The 16,682-nt window shown below is 41.5% G+C and overlaps 1 protein-coding gene across 2 annotated transcripts in view; it reads left to right on the top strand.

Annotated features, from left to right (window-relative positions):
* Positions 1-14,392: 14,392 nt before the first annotated feature.
* ctnnd2a (catenin (cadherin-associated protein), delta 2a) overlaps positions 14,393-16,682 on the top strand; it is a 923,305-nt gene continuing 921,015 nt past the window's right edge. For both annotated transcript variants that reach the window (XM_034165435.1, XM_034165372.1), the window contains exon 1: positions 14,393-14,696. The gene's annotated coding sequence lies outside the window, so the exon portion shown is untranslated. The remainder of the gene's footprint in view (positions 14,697-16,682) is intronic.

Genomic DNA, 16,682 nt, shown 5'->3' with positions numbered 1-16,682 from the left:
TTAGTTTATGAAGTTAAACCACAAGAATTCATGGGCAACCAATAGTCCGGTGGCTAAGGGACTAATTTTAGGGGAATCATGCACTTTTATACAAAAGCGCCAAAACTTTATCAGAGGTACTTTATAGTGTCCTGAAGTATATAAGATCGGGAGACATTGAATCCATAAACATCTACACTCTAAAAACTTGGGTTTAAGAGAATAACCATTTTCAGCCTTCTACAGCATATAATTCATGACAAATTCATATCCAAATGTCTTTATAAGTTCATAATATAAACTTGAAGGTTATGAAAAATGTATTAAGGCTAAGTAGGGATGCTTCAAATGTTCAGTGTGCTTACACTCTTAGAAAAAGCGTTTTTGCATGGAAATCACATATAAACTAGATAAAAGGAAAGATAGCGAAAGCCATTGCTGTTTTGCATAAAGTTAAATAGGTTATGTGCAGACGCGAGTTGAGGAGCGTGACCAGCGTCTGACTGAACCCAGCGCTAAAATAACCAGAAAGCGGGTCCAAAAACAAAACAAATTTATTTCCCTTCTGTGCAATAATTGTGTACAACATAAATGTGCGGTTTGTCTGGCGAGGTGAAGGACGGCGCGCTCTCCAGCGCCCAAATGGATCTAAGCCCAACGCTTCTGGACCCAGACTCACCGCCGAACACCCCCCAGGTGGATACGACAAACTGACTCTGTGAAGGATGGAAAAGGTGAGGTAAGTCAACAGCTACAACAAATATCCTTCAAAGGCACACACTATCAGCAACACATTCAGGTCTGAATTTAAGCTTTATGTAAATGAGAAGCTTCTCACAACAGGTGGAGGATCATCATTCCGTACGCCACGGCAGTGAGAAGCGAGCTGCACAATTCTCATCAATGTTCAAATATACTGCGTAACAAAATACCAAATTACTGTTAACACTTATTCAGACAATCATCACCTCTGATGTGTGCTGACAGCATGTGTGCCTCACCCATCCTCCTTCACAGGCACGATGTGTCAAACCCAGGCGCGGTCCTCAGCATCTCACAAACGAACGTCACAAGGTCGAGTTCCCGGCAATTCTGCTTGAACCACTCATGGCTTAAATGCAGAATGCCATCTCATTATCTGCTTCAGCTGAAAGTCTTTAAGTTTACACGTGAGCATCATCCACAGGTGCAGCTAATAATGCTGATGAGGGTGAAGGACTCTTCTGCCCACAGACAAAAACCAGTTTGCATATCACCTGGAGAGCAAAGAAAAGAAAACAACACCAAAATGTCCAGCCAAACCCTCCAACACACAACAAAATATTCATTAAATAATTATGGATTATTAACATTGTACAATTCATTGATTGTTCCATATTTGACTTATTGTGTAGAAATCTGGGGATCAACATGTATAACTTATACACAACCTTTATTTATTTTGCAGAAAAGAGCTTTAAAAGTGATTAGCAACAGTCAATTTAAAGATCCATCTAATCCATTGTTCGTTAAGTATAGGGTACTTAAATTTCATGATTTAGTTGATTTGAAATTATTACAAACAATGTACCCAGCGAATAACAATACCTTACCAATAAACATTCAAAATATGTTTGAAAAAGAGTAAGTTGTTATAATTTGAAGGGCACAGAAGTCTTTAAGAAACCAAGATTCAGAACCAAGATAAAGGTACGGAGTATTGCAGTCAATGGTGTAAAATTATGGAACAACCTCAGCAAAGAAATCAAAGAATCAAGGTCACTTAAATTATTTAAAAAACGTAGTAAACTTGATGTATTTCATAAGTATGAAACTATGAAATACGTCAGTGGACTGTGACAAAGCTAAAATGTAAGCTGTTAATAATGTTTAGACTGAAGTTTAAAATGTAATCTGTTAGGGGTGTAATCTTATAAATAATGGTTAAAATTAGGAAATAACTCGGTGGCATGTGACAAAATCATAGAAATGTAATTATTCATGTGTCGATTGATGATGCTTTGTGAGATTGTATTGTTAAAAAAAGGTGGCAGAGTATATAAGACTTGTTCTTCTAAACTGCTCCTTTTCATTCAGTGGTTTGTGGCGTTTTGTTGATTCTGCTTTTCTGTTTTTATTTTCTTTTAAATGAATGAAATAAATGATCATACATACCTACATACAATATCAATATACCTATGCAATATAGCTGTTTGCAAGCATAGGGCAAAGGAAAGATGCTACTCATGTGCTCTAACATATTTACACTCTAAAATAACAACAGTGTTTGAACGGAAAGAAATGCTTTTTTATTAATTACAAGAAATTAATTGTGTTTTTATGGCCATAACCATTATTATTATTATTATTGTTGTTGTTGTTGTTATCATTATTATTTTATATTATTGGTATTAAGACGATTATCACCATATTTTTTAACTGAAAACATTGTAAATACCTGGTTGGCAAACTTCCTAGATATGCACAAATGTTTCATGAATATTTTTAATGAACTACACTCTACAGCTTTCATGCTAGGAAGATCACAGTGACCTAATTTTATGTCTCAGAGGTAGAGGCCTGTTAAAGATCCCTACAGGCCTGAAATGAGTCCTGTACCTCTTTCCATTTTGAGACATACCACCCTGCTAATGTATAAGGATGTACGACGACGTATGACGCCGTACGACGACGTATGACGCCGCACGACAGACGATACATGATCACATAAGCTCAGTATGGCTTTGCACTAGTTGCAGTAGCCATTCTCTACAGCTTAACAATGTCCAATCTTCATCACTGGCCCCTACATAATAACCACATGATCGTATTGTCATATGAATAGCAAAATATACACTGTATTATAACCATGCAAACACCCTTTAAAAAAAAGCAGGATACAGGGCTAAAATCAAATGTCTCCCTCTTTGGCATGACTTAATATAACCAGAGTCCCTGGACAAAGTTTGGCGCTTTTGTAAAAAAGTGCACGATTCTTTCCCTTAACTGCTGGACTACAAACCCAGGTTAAAAATCCACAGCACTGTGTAGATTACACATTTCACATGATACTTTCATTCAAAAGTATATTTAGCTGAAATGACTCTGACAAAAATTTACAGCTGTTAGTAAAGATTTTTAATGGCAGGATGTCATAATTTTCTTCAAATGCATACTGTTGGAAAACAGTTCGATTAATAAAACTGGATGAGCCCTGCACCAAGGACACACGTTTGGGATTTCATGTTGGAACATTTTAAAAAATCTGCAATTCTTTATCTGTATAGGTAGAAATCACCTTGTAAAATTTAGGATTGAAACTGCACTCTAACACTGTTCCCCCATGACCTCTGACCTGGTAAAGAGTAAACTGGTTAGGAGTCTTAGAGCTTCAACAGCATCCAAAGAACACATTTTGAAAGTTGTACTTTTGTTTGTGTGCAAAAAACAAAACAAACAAACAAACAAAAAAACAAAACATTTGAGCAGTTGAAACTTTTTTTTTTTTTTTGTTAAAGGTAAGTTGAACTGAGCTCATGTCAGTTCTTGTTACTTTTGGCTTTTAATGATCTTGTTTGGACGTGCCTGTTGATCTAGAAACCGGCTGGTAAACACTAGGTGGTAATATGCCCAAGAAAACCAGAGATGGTGCTGCCAAAGAGACACCGAGTCAACTGCCAATCTGGATGAGATTACAATATTTATTCAATTCTCAATAGAATAATCCTGCAAACTGTGTCCATGTGCAACAAACACATGTGACTGCTGGGGAACCTTTATGTATCAGTAGAGGTGTTTGTTGCAGTGGCTGAGCTGGCAACCGGAAGGCAATAGGATGACACCCCTCCTATGAAAGTGCTCAGATCATAAAACTTTATTATAAAGTATCTTCTACATCTTTAACAGTTAGAATTATTTTCATGAACATGTAATTTTACAGAGAAAGTGCAAAATATTAATAGCTCAGTGAAGATGAACAGTGTGCTGAGTGTGAACTTTCAGGGTTATGGCCCAAATCAACAGCATGTTGCACACTTAATACACACCTGGCAACAACAATTTAGCCAACTGGACCCATCCAGGAGTGATGATGACGACATCATCCGAGGGTGTGGAAAGCTTCATTGTCGTTTTCACAGATGTGCATTCCAGAGGTTGAGCCATTAGAAATATCACAGTTGGTCACGAATGCACTATAGGATGTGCAAAAATAACCACAACACACTCATAGCATAACCATGGCACCTTTGGAAAACCGTCGTGTCAGTGTGCACGACAACATGAAATCAAACAAATGCATGGGATCACTGAAACAGTGTTGGATTGTGAGGCGTTGAGTTGGGCTGGAACACCTGGGCCCGGTTTAGTCGAATAAACTCACTTAGATGACTAGTCGGCTACAGTTTAGCGTTACCTGATTCAAGTTTTTAGCCTGGTACAGAGGAGGCTAATTGTATTTTAGTCAACAAAACTTCCGTGTCTTACCTTTAAAAAAAAAAATAAAAATGGCAGCTATTGTGGAACACTCTAGAGCACCTCTGCTTTTGGCCATGGTTATAGCGACTGTCATGTGATGTGTTTGTGGCAGTTCTCACATTAGCCACCTGGTGCCGCTGTTACTCTGAACAGCGCTGTGTGCACAAAAAGTCTTGATGGCAGTGCTGTATGTAGAAGAAGAAATGCTAGGATTCTGCAGTTTGTATGTGTCCGTAAATGTTAGTAAAGCCAGTTAAAGAAACAAAGGCTGGATACTTCATGATGGCGACCAACCCGGAAATAAAAAAAAACAAAAAATACAAAAACAAAAAAAATCTTGCGTATTGGAGGCGTTTCTTGGCAATGGCACTTGCGAGGCTGTTATGCTTGTGAAAATCATCGACTAACATAAGACGGCTAATCTACAAGTTTAGCTGTCGATGTAAAATGGTGATTAGACGGATAATGTTGGGCGACTAACCGTAGTCGACTAAGTAAGTTGAGTAGACTAAAAGATCAGACTCCTTTATGAAACCGGGCCCAAAGGTAAATTTTTTGGCACCATGTTAATAGGAAAGTGTCTAATTTTATGGAAATTAATTTGGGTATTCTATTTATACAACTCATTTATTCTGTATTTATGTACGTAAATCCATCAAGCGATGTTTCAAGCGATGTGACTGTCGCTGTGTGCATGCTTCCCATACAGCCTTTAGTTTGGCGCAGCTGTTAATAAAAACATCCACTCAAAGGCGCTGCAGACTTTTAAAGTTTCTGATAACACTTATCATGGTGATGGGCTGATGTCATCATGTATCCACTGACATATAGAAGGGGCGTGGCTTTCTGTGGGTACTGATGTGGTGACGGTGGTGGAAAACCACACATCGGTTTCAGGCGAGGATCTTAAAATCCTCCTGGTTTGAAGCACCCCCCCGCCGCCCCAGAACATAGACCGGAGCATCAAAAGATGAAGTTTGTCTGGCGTCATGAAATAGCGATCGTGAAGAAAGCCTTTGATGATTTACACCATGTCTGGCTGCTTTGGACATAACCTGAATGAATAAATAATAAACAGCCAAAGTGCTTAAAATTCAGTGTGTTGGTTTTACGGTCTGACCTTGCAGAGCGATTATGTTGCAGCTGGGAAAATCTGAATGTAATTTATGTTGTTTTTTTTTGGGGGGGGGGGGGGGGCACTCACTTTCTTGCATCCAGTTTTTCCAGTGGGTTATGGCCTCTGAAAATGGAGGGACAGTATCAAACAAATGGCTGTAATTCCTCAATAAGTGCAATATTTTGTTCAACCCCTTGTATTAAAACGTAAGTCTACACTACAAGCACATCTTGATGGTTTCATTTCAGGTCTGTTGTGGTGTACAGAGGCAAAAATACAAAAATAGACACTGTCCAAATACTTGTGGACCAAACTGTAGATTTATTCAGCTCTAGTCAGCGTTACGCTCATTCAAGGCTGCACTTAAACTTGATTTGTTTTTAGTCCTTTGAATCAAAATCCGTAGGAATAATGCCATCAAGATTTGTGCACAGTGCATGTTACATGATGTACTGTGCGCCATGTGATTTTAAAAAATAAAATAAAAAATTCTAAAATTTGGTGCAAATGATCCTTGGGACTATTTGGTCATTGTAAATTGGACTTTCTGATTGAATCCCCCAAGAAGGGCAAAAAGAGGCATTTTTCCACACTGATTGATTTATTGTAGAAAACACACTGATTGATATATTGTAGAAAACTGTTAAATAACTTTTTTCTGTAATTTTCCATGAAATTTATTTATTTATTTATTTATTTTTGGAAGCTGCCGACAGCAACGAAAATGGTTGTTGAATTATTCTAAGGGCCCACAGGGCCACCCAAAAGATCCAGAATGACATTTTGTACACAATCTATTGATGAGTAACTGCTTAGTATCTTTTTCTGTGATTCTGCATATAGATTTCTTGAATCAGTGTTAACCTACACAAAGATTCAGTACTTCTAAAGGACTTCATGGCCTCCCATAAGCATAAAAAACCCACAGATTTTTTTTCTTTAATTTTTCAATTACTGTATTGTGTGGAGTAAAAGTCATGTTTTTTTTTTTTTTTTTTTTTTTTTTTTTGGCTTTACTAGTTTGGGAGGCCATGTGAGTTACATACTGAAATATCACACACCTGTTGTTCATGAGAATAACTACAATGACTGTTTATATGGGCGTTTCCCATATAAGGGGTGTGGCCAAGTGGTTAGTGTGCTTGGTTTCAGGTTCCTAGTTCAAACCCCACCCCTGCCATTTCTCCATGTAATGTGGAGTTGCGCCAGGAAGGGCATCTGGTGTAAAACTTGTGCCAAATCAACATGCAAATCCACTGTTCAATTCAATTTTTTTTTTTATATAGCGCCAAATCACAACAAACAGCCGCCCCAAGGCGCTCCACACTGCAAGGCAAGGCCATACAATAATTATGTAAAACCCCAACGGTCAAAACGACCCCCTGTGAGCAAGCACTTGGCTACAGTGGGAAGGAAAAACTCCCTTTTAACAGGAAGAAACCTCCAGCAGAACCAGGCTCAGGGAGGGGCAGTCTTCTGCTGGGACTGGTTGGGGCTGAGGGAGAGAACCAGGAAAAAGACATGCTGTGGAGGGGAGCAGAGATCAATCACTAATGATTAAAAGCAGAGTGGTGCATACAGAGCAAAAAGAGAAAGAACCACTCAGTGCATCATGGGAACCCCCCAGCAGTCTACGTCTATAGCAGCATAACTAAGGGATGGTTCAGGGTCACCTGATCCAGCCCTAACTATAAGCTTTAGCAAAAAGGAAAGTTTTAAGCCTAATCTTAAAAGTAGAGAAGGTGTCTGTCTCCCTGATCTGAATTGGGAGCTGGTTCCACAGGAGAGGAGCCTGAAAGCTGAAGGCTCTGCCTCCCATTCTACTCTTACAAACCCTAGGAACTACAAGTAAGCCTGCAGTCTGAGAGCGAAGCGCTCTATTGGGGTGATATGGTACTACGAGGTCCCTAAGATAAGATGGGACCTGATTATTCAAAACCTTATAAGTAAGAAGAAGAATTTTAAATTCTATTCTAGAATTAACAGGAAGCCAATGAAGAGAGGCCAATATGGGTGAGATATGCTCTCTCCTTCTAGTCCCCGTTAGTACTCTAGCTGCAGCATTTTGAATTAACTGAAGGCTTTTTAGGGAACTTTTAGGACAACCTGATAATAATGAATTACAATAGTCCAGCCTAGAGGAAATAAATGCATGAATTAGTTTTTCAGCATCACTCTGAGACAAGACCTTTCTAATTTTAGAGATATTGCGTAAATGTAAAAAAGCAGTCCTACGTACTTGTTTAATATGCGCTTTGAATGACATATCCTGATCAAAAATGACTCCAAGATTTCTCACAGTGTTACTAGAGGTCAGGGTAATGCCATCCAGAGTAAGGATCTGGTTAGACACCATGTTTCTAAGATTTGTGGGGCCAAGTACAATAACTTCAGTTTTATCTGAGTTTAAAAGCAGGAAATTAGAGGTCATCCATGTCTTTATGTCTGTAAGACAATCCTGCAGTTTAGCTAATTGGTGTGTGTCCTCTGGCTTCATGGATAGATAAAGCTGGGTATCATCTGCGTAACAATGAAAATTTAAGCAATACCGTCTAATAATACTGCCTAAGGGAAGCATGTATAAAGTGAATAAAATTGGTCCTAGCACAGAACCTTGTGGAACTCCATAATTAACTTTAGTCTGTGAAGAAGATTCCCCATTTACATGAACAAATTGTAATCTATTAGACAAATATGATTCAAACCACCGCAGCGCAGTGCCTTTAATACCTATGGCATGCTCTAATCTCTGTAATAAAATTTTATGGTCAACAGTATCAAAAGCAGCACTGAGGTCTAACAGAACAAGCACAGAGATGAGTCCACTGTCCGAGGCCATAAGATGATCATTTGTAACCTTCACTAATGCTGTTTCTGTACTATGATGAATTCTAAAACCTGACTGAAACTCTTCAAATAGACCATTCCTCTGCAGATGATCAGTTAGCTGTTTTACAACTGCCCTTTCAAGAATTTTTGAGAGAAAAGGAAGGTTGGAGATTGGCCTATAATTAGCTAAGATAGCTGGGTCAAGTGATGGCTTTTTAAGTAATGGTTTAATTACTGCCACCTTAAAAGCCTGTGGTACATAGCCAACTAACAAAGATAAATTGATCATATTTAAGATCGAAGCATTAAATAATGGTAGGGCTTCCTTGAGCAGCCTGGTAGGAATGGGGTCTAATAAACATGTTGATGGTTTGGATGAAGTAATTAATGAAAATAACTCAGACAGAACAATCGGAGAGAAAGAGTCTAACCAAATACCGGCATCACTGAAAGCAGCCAAAGATAACGACACGTCTTTGGGATGGTTATGAGTAATTTTTTCTCTAATAGTTAAAATTTTGTCAGCAAAGAAAGTCATGAAGTCATTACTAGTTAAAGTTAATGGAATACTCAGCTCAATAGAGCTCTGACTCTTTGTCAGCCTGGCTACAGTGCTGAAAAGAAACCTGGGGTTGTTCTTATTTTCTTCAATTAGTGATGAGTAGAAAGATGTCCTAGCTTTACGGAGGGCTTTTTTATAGAGCAACAGACTCTTTTTCCAGGCTAAGTGAAGATCTTCTAAATTAGTGAGACGCCATTTCCTCTCCAACTTACGGGTTATCTGCTTTAAGCTACGAGTTTGTGAGTTATACCACGGAGTCAGGCACTTCTGATTTAAAGCTCTCTTTTTCAGAGGAGCTACAGCATCCAAAGTTGTCTTCAATGAGGATGTAAAACTATTGACGAGATACTCTATCTCACTTACAGAGTTTAGGTAGCTACTCTGCACTGTGTTGGTATATGGCATTAGAGAACATAAAGAAGGAATCATATCCTTAAACCTAGTTACAGCGCTTTCTGAAAGACTTCTAGTGTAATGAAACTTATTCCCCACTGCTGGGTAGTCCATCAGAGTAAATGTAAATGTTATTAAGAAATGATCAGACAGAAGGGAGTTTTCAGGGAATACTGTTAAGTCTTCTATTTCCATACCATAAGTCAGAACAAGATCTAAGATATGATTAAAGTGGTGGGTGGACTCATTTACATTTTGAGCAAAGCCAATAGAGTCTAATAATAGATTAAATGCAGTGTTGAGGCTGTCATTCTCAGCATCTGTGTGGATGTTAAAATCGCCCACTATAATTATCTTATCTGAGCTAAGCACTAAGTCAGACAAAAGGTCTGAAAATTCACAGAGAAACTCACAGTAACGACCAGGTGGACGATAGATAATAACAAATAAAACTGGTTTTTGGGACTTCCAATTTGGATGGACAAGACTAAGAGTCAAGCTTTCAAATGAATTAAAGCTCTGTCTGGGTTTTTGATTAATTAATAAGCTGGAATGGAAGATTGCTGCTAATCCTCCGCCTCGGCCCGTGCTACGAGCATTCTGACAGTTAGTGTGACTCGGGGGTGTTGACTCATTTAAACTAACATATTCATCCTGCTGTAACCAGGTTTCTGTAAGGCAGAATAAATCAATATGTTGATCAATTATTATATCATTTACCAACAGGGACTTAGAAGAGCGAGACCTAATGTTTAATAGACCACATTTAACTGTTTTAGTCTGTGGTGCAGTTGAAGGTGCTATATTATTTTTTCTTTTTGAATTTTTATGCTTAAATAGATTTTTGCTGGTTAATGGTGGTCTGGGAGCAGACACCGTCTCTACGGGGATGGGGTAATGAGGGGATGGCAGGGGGAGAGAAGCTGCAGAGAGGTGTGTAAGACTACAACTCTGCTTCCTGGTCCCAACCCTGGATAGTCACGGTTTGGAGGATTTAAGAAAATTGGCCAGATTTCTAGAAATGAGAGCTGCTCCATCCAAAGTGGGATGGATGCCGTCTCTCCTAACAAGACCAGGTTTTCCCCAGAAGCTTTGCCAATTATCTATGAAGCCCACCTCATTTTTTGGACACCACTCAGACAGCCAGCAATTCAAGGAGAACATGCGGCTAAACATGTCACTCCCGGTCCGATTGGGGAGGGGCCCAGAGAAAACTACAGAGTCCGACATTGTTTTTGCAAAGTTACACACCGATTTAATGTTAATTTTAGTGACCTCCGATTGGCGTAACCGGGTGTCATTACTGCCGACGTGAATTACAATCTTACCAAATTTACGCTTAGCCTTAGCCAGCAGTTTCAAATTTCCTTCAATGTTGCCTGCTCTGGCCCCCGGAAGACAATTGACTATGGTTGCTGGTGTCGCTAACTTCACATTTCTCAAAACAGAGTCGCCAATAACCAGAGTTTGATCCTTGGCGGGTGTGTCGTCGAGTGGGGAAAAACGGTTAGAAATGTGAACGGGTTGGTGGTGTACAGGGGGCTTCTGTTTAGAACTACGCTTCCTCCTCACAGTCACCCAGTCGACCTGCTTTCCCGGCTGCTCGGGATCTGCCGGGAGGGAACTAACGGCGGCTAAGCTACCTTGGTCCACACCGACTACAGGGGCCTGGCTAGCTGTAGAATTTTCCACTGTGCGGAGCCGAGTCTCCAATTCGCCCAGCCTGGCCTCCAAAGCTACGAATAAGCTACACTTATTACAAGTACCATTACTGCTAAAGGAGGCCGAGGATTAACTAAACATTTCACACCCAGAGCAGAAAAGTGCGTGAGAGACAGGAGAAGCCGCCATGCTAAACCGGCTAAGAGCTAGTAGCTGCGCTAAGCTAGCGGATTCCTAAAAACACGCAAAGTGAATAATGTGTAAATAATTTAGAGGTGATTCAGCAGAAGGAGTGCTTTAGTTGAGGCACGTGAAGATTACACTGTGAAACAAATCGTTATCTAGTTAACTAGATCAATCTAACTGCGCAGATTAAACAGCTAACAGATACAGCAAAACGCCGCTGTGCTCCAGAACAGGAAGTGATACAATACCGCAGTGGGAGCCAACCACCAGAGTTGTGGATGACCTTGAGTGGGGGAAAGTACAAAAACCAAGGGAGCAGCCAAAGGGACTTATTTTTATGTGGGACTTTCCCAGGAATCAAAGCACTGAACAAAATAAACTCTATTAATAAAATAATAAAAGGCACACTTCCAAAATGCACAAAAATACCAAATTACAGCACCGATAACAGAAAAAAGGTGTGTCTTATATTCCGGTGTGACGTGATACGGGTTTTTCTTCTTTGAGAGGCATTTGTTAAGAGGTGTGATTTATAATCCAGAATATATGGTCATTTTTCTGAAATTTTGCACATACATTCCCTGGGTGACTATCTGGCCATGGTACATAGGACCTTCAGTTGAATTCCTGTGCCCCCAAATGATAAACAAATTCAGCTGAATATATACAATTCTAACTCTGAGCCTGGTTCTGCTGGAGGTTTCTTCCTGTTAAAAGGGAGTTTTTCCTTCCCACTGTCGCTAAGTGCTTGCTCACAGGGGGTCGTTTTGACCGTTGGGGTTTTTCTGTAATTATTGTATGGCTTTTGCTTTACAATATAAACCGCCTTGAGGCAACTGTTTGTTGTGATTTGGTGCTATATAAATAAAATCGATTTGATTTAATCAAATTACATTTTTTTCTGTAAATCTGATTGGTTAATCGTGTGAAATTTAAGACTATATAATATCAGGTGTAAGGTCGCAAAATGTTTGACCATTTCACATTTTATGTATTGCTCCGCACCCTGAATGCGCGCTGCTACGCAGATGTCAATAATGGTGCTGTTGTCTGACAGCGAGAGAAAGTCGCGTACTGACGACGATGCCGAAATGGGTGAATTTAAGACACCATACGAAAGTATTGCTGTAGATTCTGATACAGAATTACTGTTTCACATTTGATGGATTTGATGGGTTTTCACATTTGATGGATTACTCTGCACCCTGACCGCTGTTGGTGCGACGCTGACTTGACGGTAAGCCCCGCTGACTGAATTACACGATGGAATTGGATTAAAATGGGGATAACCCTGTTTTATCTGATGATTTGCGGACATTCATGCTGGATTAAAACTCCTTATTATGTCATCGGTAAAGCTCAATTTGCGACCGTATAACCAGCATGAACGTCTGTGAATCATCAGACACAACAGGGTTATCCCCTAAATGACTCGCTTAATACCACTTTCCCCACATGTGGTCATAATTATTCTTTCTTTATCCAAAGGACTTCAGAGTTTTTTTTTCGACTTGCATTTCAGAATGGTTGCTCCACATGTTAAATGTGTCAGTTGCACCTGTTTTCTGTAGAACATACTTTGTGATGCCATGTCATGTGTCCTTTTGTTCCTTGACCACAGGTTCTATGCTCCTAAATATTCCAGCTCAGTTGCGTGAGAGTGGCCAGTGTGGTCAGCAATGCTTTCCACATCCACCACTAGCTTGGTCACGCAGAGCTCAAAATGAAAAAGTCACTTCTGCTGGTCCAGCAGGAATATCTACTGTGGAGAAAAGCTTGGGGAGCATGCACTTGCTGCCTTGGGTCCTGGATGGAAACCACCCAGACAGACAACTGGTCCATATCCGCCACTTGAGAATAAGCCATCTCACACTCTCAGATGACACACTGCATTGTGGGAGAGGTGAGAGGTCATCTGGCCCAAACACAGCCGACCCGTGAGAGCGGTGCTATTCAAATCAGTCATTTCTCTCTGTTTATTGGTATTTTGCTGTATTTCCAGCTCCAATAGTGTATCTTAAAGTTGCTGCAGTTAAAAAGCTCATATTTGGTTTTCGGTGCTCTTAACTGGATCCGAAGCGTTTTTAAGGACTTTATTAGAGCAAAAAACCGAACAAAGGAATACACCCTCAGTATCTCTAACAAGGAATCAGATGTAATAATGAAGTGACTATGAGCCTCCAAAGAAAATACAATCTGCATTCCATCATTTCCTCAATGAATCGGGTGGATTGTATCCATTATAACGTGGTCCGAAGCATTTACTTTGGAGATTATAGTGTTTAAAGCGGGACACCTGGATATCGCGGCAAGGAATAATGGAACAGCACTGCGGTTCTATTTTGTGGGTTTTCTTCACTTAACTGGGCCCATTATTAAGAGAGACGGCCGGGGGCTAGAGGTGAAATTATTGGACCAAGAATGATTTCATTAATCAGGAACAAAAGTTGGAGGTTCGAAGACGATCAGATTCTGTCATAGTTCGGACCATAAGCGATGACAACTAGCGATCCGGCGGCTTTATTCCCAGGACACGCCGGGCAGCGTCCGGTGTACCGGTTACACCGGGGAGACAAAAGGGCACCACCAGGAGCCTGTGGATTAACTTGACTCAACACGGGAAACCTCACCCGGCTCAGACATGGAAAGGATGAACAGGTTGATCGCTCTTTTGCTTCCTCGCCGTTCTTAGTTGGTGGAGCGATTTGTCTGGTTAATTCCGATAACAAATGAGACGCCGGCATGCTAACTAGTTACGCGGTCGGCCTCAACTTCTTAGAGGGAAAAGTGACGTTCAGTCACACGAGTTTGAGCAATAACATGGATAACTGTGACAGTAGTGAAGACGAACAAGGCAGACATGCAAACTCCAGCCGTATTGTTTAAGCCTGCAGCAAACTGGTTCTTGGGTCCCGTGACCGTTGACCCGCAGGTGCTATAGGCTCTCCCAGACATGCACACTCATAACTGTGAGATGGCTTATAGCCCTCTGTGCTGCAGCCAGGACAAACCAGGGTCTTCTTTTGACCTCCTCCAGTTTCTGAGCTCCTCAACACTGAGGCGCCTTTAAAACAGACCACACCCACCACCGCCCTACCTCACCTCTCCTGAAGATGGCGCTGCATATTCTTGTATGAATCTGTGCCGCGTGCGTGCGCGCGAGGCTGAGCGCTGCCGTCTGCCTCCTCTCCTCCGGTACCTCTTCTCCTCCGGCGCCTCCTCGCCGCTGCAGTGCTCCGCTTCTCTCCTCCCTCCCTCTTTTTTTTCTTCTGGTCTTTCTTCGTCCTTGCGTTCGCACCCAGCGCGTCGCCTGTTCCTCCACCTCCCTCTCTCCTCCCTGCGGATGCCTCAGCCTTGCAAACCCCCACAGCAAATGATCGCTCCATCCCCGGCACGTCAGGACGCAGGACGCAGCGAGCAGGTTCCGTTGGTGATCTGATCTCAGCACAGTGCGGATCGGCTGCAAAAGCGGCGCTGATCACGGTCAAAACCAGCAGGCAGGACCTCGTCTCGGTGAGTCGGTGCTTCTCCGGTGCACACGGCAGCTTTGCTTTTTTTGTTTTGTTTTGTTTTGTTTTGTTTTGTTTTCATTGTAGTCCATGAAAATGGTTCTCGAGAGCAGGACCTGCTTGTGCGATTTGGGGATGCGCAGGAAATCTCCAGGAAGGCGCGTGGCGGACTCTTTCGAGCAGCTGCTGGTGCTGGGGACAGGAAATAATAATATTATAATAAAAAAAAAAAAAAAAAAAAATATATATATATATATATATATATATATATATATATATATATATATATATATATATATATATATATATATATAAATGCTGTTTTTATGACAACGGGTTGAACATGTGCTGAGGCGACCCCCAAACACACAGGAGATGTTTTACTCCAGGTGACTGCTGACCCAAATTCGCAGTGCGTTGTGCGTAAAAGTGCGTAAAAGTGCATTGTTTCGTAAACAAAAGAGGCCGGGTGACTGTTGGGTGTTTGGCACCACATGCAGCGGTTAAGTTCTCCACAACCTCATGTGCTCATTGGACAAACACCTGCTGCCCTTTTGGCGTTTTCCTGTGAGGTTGTGGTGCGCTCCACACCTGTACCACAGGAAGACTTTTGGCGTTTGCAGTTGGTTAACGAGCGCGTAATGTGTCCAGGAGGGCTGGGCAGGGCTGGCTCAGCGTGCTGGAGCTCTGTGGGTCAGCCTGCTGCGCTTCAGGTGCACGATGGACAGAGAAAGAAAGGGCTCGTTTCAGTCCCTGCTCGGGGCATGAAATGAATCTGCTTTCTCTCCGCACACGGTGGCAGTGAACACTGGCTGATGTCGTCATTTGTCAGTTGCCGTAAGCAACGAGGATCCTCTCGGATTGACCTCTGGTGAGCAATATGTGGGTCTAGATTTTCTCTGCTTTCTCATGCCCTCCAGACTGCTCCTGGCTCATCTTGCGTATTATCTCAACTTATGCTGGGTGTGTGGTGGAAATAAGGGCGTGGTGGCTGAAAAGTTGGAGAAGCAGGGTTGTCACCAGAAGGTTGTGAGTTTGTGTCCCCCATCCAGGTAAAAATGTATGTGGTGAGTGTGTGTGTGTGTGTGTGTGTGTGTGTGTGTGTGTGTGTGTGTGTGTGTGTGTGTGTGTGTGTGTGTGTGTGTGGGGAGGGGGGGGGGAAATCTTATCTCACCATTGCCATTGAAAATGGTACTAAGGTGTTTTTTGGGAAAGTTCTTAATCCCTGAATTGCTCCTGATGTGCAGCTTTGCATGGCAGCTACACACCACAATGTAAATGTAAAAGTAAATACATGTATTAGCTCATTCATCGAGGCTTCTCGGTTGTTGTGATATACTAGAGGTCCTCCCTCCGTGGCCAGTGAAAGTTAGCTGCAGGGCCATGTGGATGCATGAATGACACCTGTACACCCTCATTTTCTTCAGACTGTGCCAAGATGGTTGCAAGCCACCACTGACCATCACACAAACAAGCAACATATTGACCAGGGGTACATTCACTAAGTTCAAGGACCTTTGGCATAGGGATTCCACATTCAGATCCTCCCACATCACCTCCAGAAACCCTCTTCACAAGAATGGTGCCATTTTCTGTGACAGTGAAGCAGTGGTTATCCCTGGGGCCTGGTATAGTTTTTGCCCCGTCAAAGCGCTTTGTTTGACTTACTGCATGGGACTTGACATCCTCTGTTGAAATAAAGATTGTCAGAATGCCCTTAATGTTTGTACTTGCCCACTCAAATAGATGCTGGGGTGTTAAGATGTGGCCTGAAGTTGTGACCTGCAGACTTCGCCGGGCTGCCTCTCGCTTAATAGTGCCACCTATTCCATCACATGGGCTTTTCCCATGTGAAGTGGCAAAGAAGTGCCACGAAGCTTCACTCCCGAAATCTTCATAGTGATGAATCAAGTTGCAAAAATTCTTGAAATTTTTGTATTGGCTAGCAGCACCATCACTGAAGTAAAAGATTCTGTTTATCTCAGTGGGA

The sequence above is a fragment of the Thalassophryne amazonica genome, chromosome 1 (assembly GCF_902500255.1).
Source record: "Thalassophryne amazonica chromosome 1, fThaAma1.1, whole genome shotgun sequence".
Taxonomy (NCBI): Eukaryota; Metazoa; Chordata; class Actinopteri; order Batrachoidiformes; family Batrachoididae; genus Thalassophryne; species Thalassophryne amazonica.
Note: the sequence above shows the minus strand (reverse complement) of the source record. Positions and strands in the feature narration are given on the sequence as shown.